General features: G+C 49.3%; 1 protein-coding gene across 1 annotated transcript in view; it reads left to right on the top strand.

The window, feature by feature from the left end:
- SLC44A5 (solute carrier family 44 member 5) overlaps positions 1-14326 on the top strand; it is a 247105-nt gene that overhangs the window by 62668 nt on the left and 170111 nt on the right. The window lies entirely within an intron of this gene.

The raw sequence follows: 14326 nt of genomic DNA on the forward strand, positions 1-14326 counted from the left end.
TACACTCAGGATGGGCATACAGCGGCCGATACACTCAGAATGGGCATTCAGCGGCCAATACACTCAGGATGGGCATTCAGCGGCCAATACACTCAGGATGGGCATACAGCGGCCAGTACACTCAGGATGGGCATACAGAGGCCAGTACACTCAGAATGGGCATTTAGCAGCCAATACACTCAGGATGGGCATTCAGCGGCCAGTACACTCAGGATGGGCATACAGCGGCCAATACACTCAGAATGGGCATACAGCGGCCAGTACACTCAGGATGGGCATACAGCGGCCAATACACTCAGGATGGGCATACAGCGGCCAGTACACTCAGGGTGGGCATACAGCGGCCGATACACTCAGGATGGGCATTCAGCGGCCAGTACACTCAGGATGGGCATACAGCAGCCAATACACTCAGGATGGGCATACAGCGGCCAATGCACTCAGGATGGGCATACAGCGGCCAATACACTCAGGATGGGCATACAGCGGCCAATACACTCAGGATGGGCATACAGCGGCCAATACACTCAGGATGGGCATACAGCGGCCAATACACTCAGGATGGGCATACAGCGGCCAATGCACTCAGGATGGGCATACAGCGGCCAATACACTCAGGATGGGCATACAGCAGCCAATGCACTCAGGATGGGCATACAGCGGCCAATACACTCAGGATGGGCATACAGCGGCCAATACACTCAGGATGGGCATACAGCGGCCAATGCACTCAGGATGGGCATACAGCGGACAATACACTCAGAATGGGTATTCAGCGGCCAATACACTCAGGATGGGCATTCAGGGGCCAATACACTCAGGATGGGCATACAGAGGCCAGTACACTCAGAATGGGCATTTAGCAGCCAATACACTCAGGATGGGCATTCAGCGGCCAGTACACTCAGGATGGGCATACAGCGGCCAATACACTCAGAATGGGCATACAGCGGCCAGTACACTCAGGATGGGCATACAGCGGCCAGTACACTCAGGATGGGCATACAGCGGCCAATACACTCAGGATGGGCATACAGCGGCCGATACACTCAGGATGGGCATACAGCGGCCAATACACTCAGAATGGGCATACAGCGGCCAGTACACTCAGGATGGGCATACAGCGGCCAATACACTCAGGATGGGCATACAGCGGCCAGTACACTCAGGATGGGCATTCAGCGGCCAATACACTCAGGATGGGCATATAGCAGCCAATACACTCAGAATGGGCATACAGCGGCCAATGCACTCAGGATGGGCATACAGCGGCCAATACACTCAGGATGGGCATACAGCGGCCAATGCACTCAGGATGGGCATTCAGCGGCCAATACACTCAGGATGGGCATTCAGCGGCCAATACACTCAGGATGGGCATTCAGCGGCCAATACACGTTGGATTGTCAGCCATAAAATCAAATTCCATTTACCCACTGCTCTTTATTTATTATGCAGTCTACAACCTGAATCTGCATTGTAAGCATTCCAATATAATCATAAATGTGTCTGCTGTAATAAATCGTATCTCAGTCGGCCTGGCTCTATTTGGTACATTGCCAAGGAGAGGGAAGCTTGTTATCTCCACTTCCACATTCCTACTCCTCACTGATAGAGATGACCAGAACGGAACGTCGGCGAATGGTTCCAGGCGAACTTCCGGTGGTTCGCGTTCGCCATGTAAGGCGAACTTTTCCGGAAGTTTGGTTTGCCCCCATAGTGCACCATTAGGGTCAGTAGGGACCCTCTACATCACAGTCAGCAGGCACATTCTAGCCAATCAGGCTACACTCTCTCCTGGAGCCACTCCCCCCCCCCCCCCCCTTATAAAAGGCAGGCTCCGCCGGCCATTACACTCACTCATGTGCCTGCAGTAGTGAGAGAAGGGACAGCTGCTGGCAGACTCTCATAGGGAAAGATTAGTTAGGCTCTTGTAGGCTTGTTAGCCTCCTCCTGGCTGATTCTTATTTCTAAAATAGCACCCTACAACAGCTCTTTTGAGAGCTAATCTTGTTTTTATGATCTATTTTTTTTTCTGTGTGTCCCACTGACACTTGTGTTGCATAGACAGCCTTGCTAATTCATACTGTGTGTGTGCCACTGCCAGGTCCAGCACATTCAGTGACTACCTGTGTGTGTGACAGGTGCACATTGTAATACCAAGTACTGCATATACTGTTCTGTTGAGTGCACCCACCTCATCACTGCATATACCTACCTGTTGTGTTCAGTGAACCCACCTCATCACTGCATATACCTACCTGTTGTGTTCAGTGAACCCAACTCATCACTGCATATACCTACCTGTTGTGTTCAGTGAACCCACCTCATTACTGCATATACCTACCCGTTGTGTTCAGTGAACCCAACTCATCACTGCATATACCTACCTGTTGTGTTGAGTGAACCCACCTCATCACTGCATATACCTACTGTAACGATTGGTGTCAGCAACACAGAGTTTTTTCTGATTATTGGTGATCTGCAGTATCACCAATAATACAGATGCTATACCTGATTATGTGGTGATCTGCAGAATCACCAATAATACTAGTATAGCTAGACACAGGACACCCAATGTGATAATGTGTTTGGTGCAACAGTATACAGAGAAGTTCTCTCCCGAGGAGTGGGAGATACAGACACTACTGCAGCCAAGAATTCCCTGAAGAGCAGGGAATCAGACTGCACTGCAGCCAGTGGACCCCTGAGGGGCAGGTTACCACTGACTGTGCTGAATATGATCTCCTTATGTGGAGGAGATACAGACTGTACTGCAGCCGAGGATTCCCTGAGGAGCAGGGAACCTTGGATGGTACTACAGCCAGTGGACACCTGAGGGGCAGGGACCACTGACCGGGCTGCAAGAGAGGTAACTGGTGAAATGAGAGATGTGATCGGGCTGCAGCCAAGGATTCCCTGAGGAGCAGGGAATCAGACTGTGCTGCAGCCAAGGATTCCCCGATGGACTGGGAATCAGACTGTACTGCAGCCAGTGGACTCCTGAGGGGTGGAGACCACTGCCTGAGCTGCAAGATGGTCTCCTGAGGAGCAGGTGATCCTCGCAGCTAATGAACACCTGAAGAGCAAGTGTCACGGACAGTACAGGAAGGCTGATCACCCAAGGAATGAGTGACAGCCAGAAAGGTCAGACAAGCCAGGTCGGCAACACACGGACAGATAAGGTACAGAGACGGAAGACTGATTCGGTATCCGGGTACAGGCAAATATTGGCAACAGGTTATCAGATAGGCAAAGGTACCAAATCAGTAAGCAGGAGAGTGGTCAGGAAAGCCAGAGATCATAACAGGTAACAGTATATATGTCAATCCTAGTCTTAGGTGTGAGGTCCTTGGTCTCAACACCTGGGAACTAGTCTAACAGATAAACAGTAGCAATGTAGCAATCTCCTAGTCTTAGGTGTGAGGTCCTTGGTCTCAAAACCTGGGAACTAGTCTAATAGAATCGTAAGCAAGTCTCACAATACAATAATACATTAAAAGCTATCCACGGAATCTGACTAAGTGTGAATTCCCAGCTCCGGCTGGTTCTAACACACTGTAAGATCTGACTGGGGTCACTGGGGATCTGACAACTTGCAACTGCCAGGCAAGTCCTATATATACCCAGAGCCCTCCACACCGCCGCCCCAGTCACTCAGCCAATCCGGAGCATAGCTGGGATCAGCTGATCGGCATGATCAGCTGACTCCCCTTCTGCTAGCATAAAGGTCCTGTCGCCTGACGCGCGCGTAGCTCTCAATCTGTGTGCACTAGAAGGACCAGGCGAACCAGCAGCATGTTGCTGCGCGGCAGAAGCCGCCAGCTGGAACGCGGAGATAGCCGCCCTGCCGCTTGCCTACGCAGCGGCATCTCCGCTATTCATTACACCTACCTGTTGTGTTCAGTGAACCCACCTCATCACTGCATATACCTACCTGTTGTGTTTAGTGAACCCACCTCATCACTGCATAAACCTACTTGTTGTGTTCAGTGCACCCACCTCATCACTGCATATAGCTACCTGTTGTGTTCAATGCACCCACCTCATCACTGCATATACCTACCTGTTGTGTTCAGTGCACCCACCTACCTACGTGAGTGCATGCAGTGTGATATACACCTACCTACGTGAGTGCACGCAGTGTGATATACACCTACCTACGTGAGTGCATGCAGTGTGATATACACCTACCAACGTGAGTGCACGCAGTGTGATATACACCTACCTACGTGAGTGCATGCAGTGTGATATACCACTCCATGCATACCTGTTAACTGCACCTGTGTGACTGCCCATTGTATTAGTCAAGTCAGTGCATACCTTTCACTTCATCCCCCCGATATGGACAAAACGGACAAACCTGGTAGAGGAAGAGGTAAAGGCAGTTCCAGAGGAAGGCCACCCGGCAGGTCTGTGCGAGGTCATGTTGATGTGATTTCGTGCAGCCCTGGCCCAAAGTACAGTGCTCAGAAGGAGGCACCTCCCATCAACTCCCAAGATTGTCAGGACGTGGTTGACTATTTAACACAGGACACCTCATCTCCCGCAGCCACCAGCGCTACTACAAGCACCACATCCGCTGCATTTGTCACTTCGCAGGAGTTATTTGGTGGTGAAATCACTGATTCACAGCCACTACTGCAACCACAACATGAAGGCGCTAAGCAAGTTACACCACCTCATATGTGTGAGTTAGGCGACACTATGGACGTAACGTGTGAGGAGGAGGATGATAGAGTACCTGCTGTTGGTGCAGTTTTGGAGGTGTCTGAGGCAAGCGAAGCTGGGCAGGATGATAATGATGATTATGATGATACGGATCCCACATGGGATCCTAAGAGACAAGATGACCAAGGGGACAGTTCAGAGGGGGAGTCAGAGAGGAGTAGGAGGAGACGAGTTCCTGAAAAAAACAGGGGGAGCTCGTCGTCAGAAACAGTTGGTGGCAGTGTACGGTGCCATGTATCGCTACCTATGGACAGCCAGCCAACGTGCCCTTCAACGTCAGCTGCTGAGGCCACCATAGTGCCATCACCCCAGGGGGGCTCAGCAGTTTGGACATTTTTTAGTGTGTGTGCCTCAGATCAAAACAATGCCACCTGTTCTCTCTGCCTCCAAAAATTGAGCAGTGGAAAGGCCAACACTCACGTAGGGACAAGTGCCTTACGAAGGCACATAGAGAAAAGGCACAAACTGCAATGGGAAGAGCACCTGAGCAAAAGCAGCACACAATAGAAAAGCCACCCTCCTTCTCCTCTTCCTCCTTCAGGAGCAACATCTTCAGCTGCTTTCTCCCCTGCACCTTCACAGCCACCCTCCTCCATTCCGCCTCTGACCTTGAGCGGTTCCTGCTCCTCTGCCCACAGCAGCCAGGTGTCCGTGAAGGAACTCTTTGAGCGGAAGAAGCCAATTTCTGCCAGTCACCCCCTTGCCCGGCAACTGACAGCTGGTGTGACGGAACTGTTAGCTCGCCACCTGTTACCATACAAGCTGGTGGACTCTGAGGCCTTCCGTAAATTTGTGGCCATTGGGACACCGCAGTGGAAGATGCCAGGCCACAATTATTTCTCTAAAAAGGCGATACCCAAACTGCACCGTGAAGTTGATAGGCAAGTGGTGTCATCTCTGGCACACAGCGTTGGGTCAAGGGTCCACCTGACCACGGATGCCTGGTCTGCCAAGCACGGTCAGGGCCGCTACATTACTTACACAGCCCATTGGGTCAACCTGGTGACCGATGGCAAACAGGGAATACGTGGCTGTGCAGCGGACCAACTTGTGACACCTCCACGGCTTGCAGGCAGGCCTCCTGCCATCTCCTTTCCGCCTGCTACATCCTCTTCGCTGTCGTCATCCTCCTCCTCCTTGGCTGGTGCCGCGATCTCCTCTCCAGCTACACAGTCCCAGCTCCCCAGGGTCTATGCTGCATGCCAGGTACGACTGTGTCACGCCATCTTAGACATGTCTTGCCTCAAAGCGGAGAGTCACACTGGAGCAGCTCTCCTGGCTGCTCTTAACCAACAGGTGGATCAGTGGCTGACCCCGCACCAGCTGGAGATCGCCAACGTGGTGTGTGACAACGGCAGCAATCTCCTTTCCGCTTTGAATTTGGGAAAGCTGACACATGTACCCTGCATGGCAAATGTGCTGAATCTAGTCATTCAAGGATTTGTGTCAAAGTACCGAGGCTTAGAGGACGTCCTGAAGCAGGCCAGGAAGTTGTGTGGGTATTTCAGGGGGCCTTACACGGCCATGGCATGCTTTGCAGACATTCAGCGGAGAAACAACTTGCCGCTGAGACTCTTGATATGTGATAGCCCGACTCGCTGGAATTCGACCCTGCTCATGTTCTCTCGCCTGCTAGAACAGAAGAAAGTCGTCACCCAGTACCTCTACAATTTCAGTAGAAGAACACAATCTGGGGAGATGGGTATGTTCTGGCCCCTGAACTGGACACCGATGCGAAATGCATGCAGGCTCATGCAGCCATTTGAGGAGGTGACCAACCTGGTGAGTCGCAGTGAAGGCACCATCAGTGACTTGATCCCATACGCTTACTTCCTGGAGCGTGCCATGCGTAGAGTGGTGTGCTGCTCGGGGTCCCTTTAAGGTTTACTCCCATTTTCTTTGCTCTGGCTTTGATAAATCTGCAGCAGTGTCATTTTTCTTTGGTTTAAGGCAGTAATTGCTGCCTGTTTTCATTTTCAATTGTGCTGCAACCACGTTTTTGTTTGCATTTTCCACAGACGACTTTTAGATTTTCATTTGCGATTTTCTATTTTGAAGTAAAATACCACAGAATTAGAAATGATCGTGACAGGCAGAAAAAAAAAAGCAGAAAGCTGTTTGATTTTTTTACTTCAGAGAAAAATGCCAAAATGAAACGTGGGCAAGAGCAAAAAAAAAACCAATCCCAATTCTCAAGTGGTCCATTGACTTTAAATACATGCACGGCAGTGCACGTTTCCCGCTGTGCAACAAAGCATACGCAGTATAGACAAGTGTGTTCCCTGCCTAATATTGGTTATAATTGTGCCTGACTTTACAATGGTGGACAAACACTGACCAAATAATCTGTAAGTGAATATTGTAAAATATAAGCAATTTTATTCATTACTAGCAAACCTAAGCCTGTTTAAAAACGGGCGTTAGGTCTGTGTTTCTTGCCGCGCGCCCGCCACCCGCGCACCCGCCACCCACATGTGGGAAGACTGTTCCCATTCCAGGGGTGTAGATATAAGCCTCCCGCTGCATCACCGCTGTGTGCGCTCCCCAATGTCTCGCACGCGTGCTACAGCATTCGTTCACGTCGCCGCAAGTTAGTAGGGAGATCAGTGAATGGGAACACAGTTTCCATTAATTGATCTAAGTCCCTGTTTCAATGATCCGGGCAATCCTGACAGTGACACAGACATCATTGAGATGTCTGCGTCATTGTAACTAAACGAAGTAACACGTCCACCCATTACTTCCTATTCACGTACTTATAGTAAGCTAATAGGAAATAATGTGCGAGGACATCTTGTGGCTATATACTAAAATTACACCTACATACATTTATTTTAATAAAAACACTCACAATTACATTTAAAATTAACTTCTTCCCTCCCACACTCTGCCATAGTACCCCAAAAATTGTTTTGCATTAAAAAAAATGACAATTAAAAAAATACATAAATAGTTAACTTAGGGACTGAACTCTTTTAATATGTATGCCAAGAGGGTATATTACTGTTAATTTTTAAATGATAGGCTTGTAATTAGTGATGGACACAAAACTGAATAATTGCACATTTTATTTCCAGATAAAAATATCGGCGCAATACCATGTACTATGGAAATATTTTAAAGGTTGCAATAACAAATGTGCAAATAAAATGTGTAGGTTTTATCCACAGTAGAATGTTTTATTTTAAAACTATAATGGCCAAAAACTGATAAATAATGAACTTTTTTCCTTGTTTTTTCTTATTATTCCCATTAAAATTCATTTAGAATTAAATAATTCTTGGCATAATGTACCACCCAAAGAAAGCCTAATTGGTTGCGAAAACAAAACAAAATATAGATCATTTTGTTATGATTAGTAGTGATTAAGTTATTGGTGAAAGAATGTTAGGAGCATTGATGGGTGAAAATTGCTCGGTCCTAAAGGGGAAAAATCCCTCAGTGGTCAAGTGATTAAACACGTCTTCTACATTTCAGAACAATAGTCCGCATTCCAATTAGAGTTGGGCCGAACCTCCGATTTTAGGTTCGCGAACTTCCGCGGAAGGTTCGGTTCGCGTTAAAGTTCGCGAACCGCAATAGACTTCAATGGGAATGCAAACTTTGAAAAAAAAATAATTATGCTGGCCACAAAAGTGATGGAAAAGATGTTTCAAGGGGTCTAACACTTGGAGGGGGGCATGGCGGAGTGGGATACACGCCAAAAGTCCCCAGGAAAAATCTGGATTTGACGCAAAGCAGCGTTTTAAGGGCAGAAATCACATTGAATGCTAAATGACAGGCCTAAAGTGCTTTAAAACATCTTGCATGTGTACACATCTCTCAGGTAGTGTAATTAAGGTACTGCTTCACACTGACACAACACAGAACAGGTATGCAGTGGCAGGTTCACTGAACACAACAGGTATGCAGTGGCGGGTTCACTAAACAGGTATACAGTGGCGGGTCCACTGAACAGAACAGGTATGCGGTGGCCGGTTCACTGAACAGGTATGCAGTGGTGGGTTCACAGAACAGGTATGCAGTGGTGGGTTCACAGAACAGGTATGCAGTGGTGGGTTCACAGCACAGGTATGCAGTGGTGGGTTCACAGAACAGGTATGCAGTGGTGGGTTCACAGCACAGGTATGCAGTGGTGGGTTCACTGAACAGGTATGCAGTGGTGGGTTCACAGCACAGGTATGCAGTGGTGGGTTCACTGAACAGGTATGCAGTGGTGGGTTCACAGCACAGGTATGCATTGGTGGGTTCACAGCACAGGTATGCAGTGGTGGGTTCACAGAACAGGTATGCAGTGGTGGGTTCACAGCACAGGTATGCAGTGGTGGGTTCACTGAACAGGTATGCAGTGGTGGGTTCACAGCACAGGTATGCAGTGGTGGGTTCACAGCACAGGTATGCAGTGGTGGGTTCACAGAACAGGTATGCAGCCAGACAGGAACAAGTTAAGCCTAACTAATCTTTCCCTGAGAGACAGTCTGCAGCAGCTCACCCTACTCTCACTAACGCAGGCAGCACACGAGTGACCGTAATGGCCGCCGCTGCCTGCCTTATATAAGGGGGGGAGTGGCTCCAGGGGCTAGTGTCGCCTAATTGGCTACACTGGGCCTGCTGACTGTGATGTAGAGGGTCAAAGTTGACCCTCAAGGTGCATTATGGGGCGAACCGAACTTCCGCAAAGGTTCGCCAGCGGGACGCGAACGCGAACCACCGAAGTTCGCGTGGAACCGTTCGCCGGCGAACCGTTCGGCCCATCTCTAATTCCAATTAGGAGAAAGTTCTTTAAGAAAAAAAGAAAGAAAGAAAGAGTAAAGTCTGCTGAATAGCGGCGGCAGTGTAATCCTTGGAGAGGGCAGGCGGGTTTGGAGAGAAGCTCTGATATTTAGTATTCCAAGGACGATCTCTGCCTCAATTTACGGCAAAGCTTGTCTGCGCTGATCATATCGCTTCTTGTTCCATCAGACAAGATTTCCCTCCGCCAGGAAAACACATCGCAAAAGTCATTTCAAATACGTGTTTCCTCCATAATGGTAAAGAAGAGTCACATGCGGAAGATGTACAGCCACGGGTCTAGGCGGTATGGAGGGTGATGGAGCATTCACCCTCACATTATGTGCGCAGGGCGGACAGAACAACGCTAACTGAATGAACGCAGTTCAAGAGATGCTGAAGACACTGTGAGGGAAGAGATACTGGATACACTGTGAAGGAAGAGATGCTGGATACACTGTGAGAGAAGAGATGCTGGATACACTGTAAGGGAAGAGATACTGGATACACTGTGAGGGAAGAGATGCTAGATATACTGTGAGGGAAGAGATGCTGGATACACTGTAAGGGAAGAGATGCTGGATACACTGTGAGGGAAGAGATGCTGGATACACTGTGAGGGAAGAGATGCTGGATACACTGTGAGAGAAGACAGGCTGGATACACTGTGAGGGAAGAGAGGCTGGATACACTGTGAGGGAAGAGAGGCTGGAGGCACTGTGAGGGAAGAGATACTTGATACACTGTGAGGGAAGAGAGGCTGGATACACTGAGGGAAGAGATACTGGATACACTGTGAGGGAAGAGAGGCTGGATACACTGAGGGAAGAGATACTGGATACACTGTGAGGGAAGAGATGCTGGATACACTGTGAGGGAAGAGAGGCTGGATACACTGTGAGGGAAGAGATGCTGGATACACTGTGAGGGAAGAGATACTGGATACACTGGGAGGGAAGAGATGCTGGATACACTGTAAAGGAAGAGATGCTGGATACACTATGAGGGAAGAGATGCTGGATACACTATGAGGGAAGAGATGCTGGATACACTGTAAAGGAAGAGATGCTGGAGACACTGTGAGGGAAGAGATGCTGGATACACTGTGAGGGAAGAGATGCTGGATACACTGTGAGGGAAGAGATGCTGGACACACTGTGAGGGAAGAGAGGCTGGATACACTGTGAGGGAAGAGAGGCTGGAGACACTGTGAGGGAAGAGATACTTGATACACTGTGAGGGAAGAGAGGCTGGATACACTGTGAGGGAAGAGAGGCTGGAGACACTGTGAGGTAAGAGATACTTGATACACTGTGAGGGAAGAGAGGCTGGATACACTGTGGAGGAAGATATACTGGATACACTGTGAAGGAAGAGATGCCGGAGACACTGTGAGGGAAGAGATACTGGATACACTGTGAGGGAACAGATGCTGGATACACTGTGAGGGAACAGATGCTGGATACACTGTAATGGAAGAGATACTGGATACACTGTGAGGGAACAGATGCTGGATACACTGTAATGGAAGAGATACTGGATACACTGTGAGGGAAGAGAGACTGGAGACACTGTGAGGGAAAAGATACTTGATACACTGTAAGGGAAGAGATGCTGGATACACTGTGAGGGAAGAGAGGCTGGAGACACTGTGAGGAAAGAGAGGCTGGAGACACTGTGAGGGAAGAGATACTTGATACACTGTAAGGGAAGAGATACTGGATACACTGTGAAGGAAGATATGCTGGATACACTGTGAGGGAAGAGATACTGGATACACTGTGAGGGAAGAGAGGCTGGAGACACTGTGAGGAAAGAGAGGCTGGATACACTGTGAAGGAAGAGATGCTGGATACACTGTGAGGGAAGAGATGCTGGAGACACTGTGAGGAAAGAGAGGCTGGATACACTGTGAAGGAAGAGATGCTGGATACACTGTGAGGGAAGAGATGCTGGAGAAACTGTGAGGGAAGAGACACTGGATACACTGGGAGGGAAGAGATGCTGGATACACGGTGAGGGAAGAGAGGCTGAAGACACTGTGAGGGAAGAGATGCTGGATACACTGCGAGGGAAGAGATGCTGGATACACTGCGAGGGAAGAGAGGCTGGAGACACTGTGAGGGAAGAGATGCTGGATACACTGCAAGGGAAGAGAGGCTGGATACACTGTGAGGGAAGAGATGCTGGATACACTGTAAGGGAAAAGATGCTGGATACACTGTGAGGGAAGAGATGCTGGATACACTGTGAGGGAAGAGATGCTGGATACACTGTAAAGGAAGAGATACTGGATACACTGTGAGGGAAGAGATGCTGGATACACTGCGAGGGAAGTGATGCTGGATACACTGCGAGGGAAAAGATGCTGGAGACACTGTGAGGGAAGAGAGGTTGGAGACACTGTGAGGGAAAAGATGCTGGAAACACGGTGAGGGAAGAGATGCTGGATACACTGTGAGGGAAGAGATGCTGGATACACTGTGAAGGAAGAGATACTGGATACACTGTGAGGGAAGAGATGCTGGATACACTGTGAGGGAAGAGATGCTGGATACACTGTAAGGGAAGAGATGCTGGATACACTGCAAGGGAAGAGATGCTGGATACACTATGAGGGAAAAGATGCTGGAGACACTGTGAGGGAAGAGATGCTGCAGACAATGTGAGGGAAGAGATGCTGGAGACACTGTGAGGGAAGAGATACTGGATACACTGTGAGAGAAGAGATACTGGATACACTGCAAGGGAAGAGATACTGGATACACTGTGAGAGAAGAGATGCTGGAGACACTGTGAGGGAAGAGATGCTGGAGACACTGTGAGGGAAGAGATGCTGGAGACACTGTGATCGAAGAGATGCTGGAGACACTGTGAGGGAAGAGATGCTGGATACTCTGTGATGGAAGAGATGCTGGAGACACTGCAAGGGAAGAGATGCTGGAGACACTGCGAGGGAAGAGATGCTGGATACACTGTGAGGGAAGAGATGCAGGAGACACTGTGAGGGAAGAGATGCAGGAGACACTGTGAGGGAAGAGATGCTGGATACACTGTGAGGGAAGAGATGCTGGATACTCTGTGATGAAAGAGATGCTGGAGACACTGCAAGGGAAGAGATGCTGGAGACACTGCGAGGGAAGAGATGCTGGATACACTGTGAGGGAAGAGATGCTGGATACTCTGTGATGGAAGAGATGCTGGAGACACTGTGAGGGAAGAGATGCTGGATACACTATGAGGGAAGAGAGACTGGAGACACTGTGAGGGAAGAGATGCTGCAGACACTGTGAGGGAAGAGATACTGGATACACTGTGAGGGAAGAGAGGCTGGAGACACTGTGAGGGAAGAGAGGCTGGAGACACTGTGAGGGAAGAGATGCTGGAGACACTGTGAGGGAAGAGATGCTGGATACACTATGAGGGAAGAGAGACTGGAGACACTGTGAGGGAAGAGATGCTGCAGACACTGTGAGGGAAGAGATACTGGATACACTGTGAGGGAAGAGAGGCTGGAGACACTGTGAGGGAAGAGAGGCTGGAGACACTGTGAGGGAAGAGAGGCTGGAGACACTGTGAGGGAAGAGATGCTGGAGACACTGTGAGGGAAGAGATGCTGGAGACACTGTGAGGGAAGAGATGCTGGAGACACTGTGATGGAAGAGATGCTGGAGACACTGTGAGGGAAGAGATGCTGGATACACTATGAGGGAGGTTTATTAGTCTTCCTGTCACCTCATGAATGAGGTTGCACTGCAATGCATTTTACCTTATTTATACGATGTACTTTATCAAAGGCCGAGTGCTTAATGACTCCCTTGTTTTACTGCCCTCTCGTATAACTGCTTATGTCTTCACCAATTTTTGGCCCAGAATCCATTGCAGGTGGTTGCTATAAATGCCTGTACATGATGCAAAATTAGTGCTAATCAACTACCACGCAATTAACAGCTGGTATGTGATATGATGGCACGTGCAGTTCGGTGCAAGTGCTTTGATAAAGGGCTGTCCGTTGCATTTGATGGTAGAGATAAGGATCACCCTCTAAATTCAGCACGGTGGATAGCCCTTTGGCAGCGCTGGGTCCCTGGTTGTATCCCAGCCAGGGCACTATTTGCACAAAGTTTGTATGTTCTCCCCGTGTCTGTGTGGGTTTTCTCCAGCCACTCCGGTTTCCTCCCACATCCCCAAAACATACAGATAAGTGAATTGGCTTACTCCTGACTTGGCCCTAGACTACAATGGACACACGACTATGGTAGGGATTAGATTGTGAGCCCCTCTGAGGGACAGCTAATGAAAAAACTATACATACTCTGTAAAGCGCTGCGGAAGATGTCAATGCTATACTAAGTAATAAAAATAAAGGTCCATACCCATGCTGGTTTGAAATCGGCCACCATGGCCAAAAATTGGGTGATCAGACCAACGTGGGTAAAGTGATGCCAGACACCCGAGGGTTATGCAGTTGCTCCCACTGCTCCTCGCCTGCTGGAAGCAGCTCCGTCGCACGTGCTCAGTGTCCCTCCGCCCCCTGCATAGTAACATACGCCCACATTACAAAAACAGCCACAATCCAGAGGCTGACAACGCGTATGTACAGTGTCTTAAAGAGACTCTGTAACGTAAAAAAAAATACCCTCTGGGGGATACTTCCCTCGGGAGGGGGAAGCCTCAGGGTCCCCCTCCACTTCCCCCTCCCCAGGACTCACGCCTGTGCAGTAGAGCGGATCCATCGGGTTCGGTTTCCGCCTTACCCGAACAAAGAGCCGCTAGTGCACCTGCGCAGGATCGCGGTAGGTAAATATTTACCTCGCTGCACTTT

The sequence above is a fragment of the Hyperolius riggenbachi genome, chromosome 6, assembly GCF_040937935.1.
Source record: "Hyperolius riggenbachi isolate aHypRig1 chromosome 6, aHypRig1.pri, whole genome shotgun sequence".
NCBI classification, from domain to species: Eukaryota; Metazoa; Chordata; class Amphibia; order Anura; family Hyperoliidae; genus Hyperolius; species Hyperolius riggenbachi.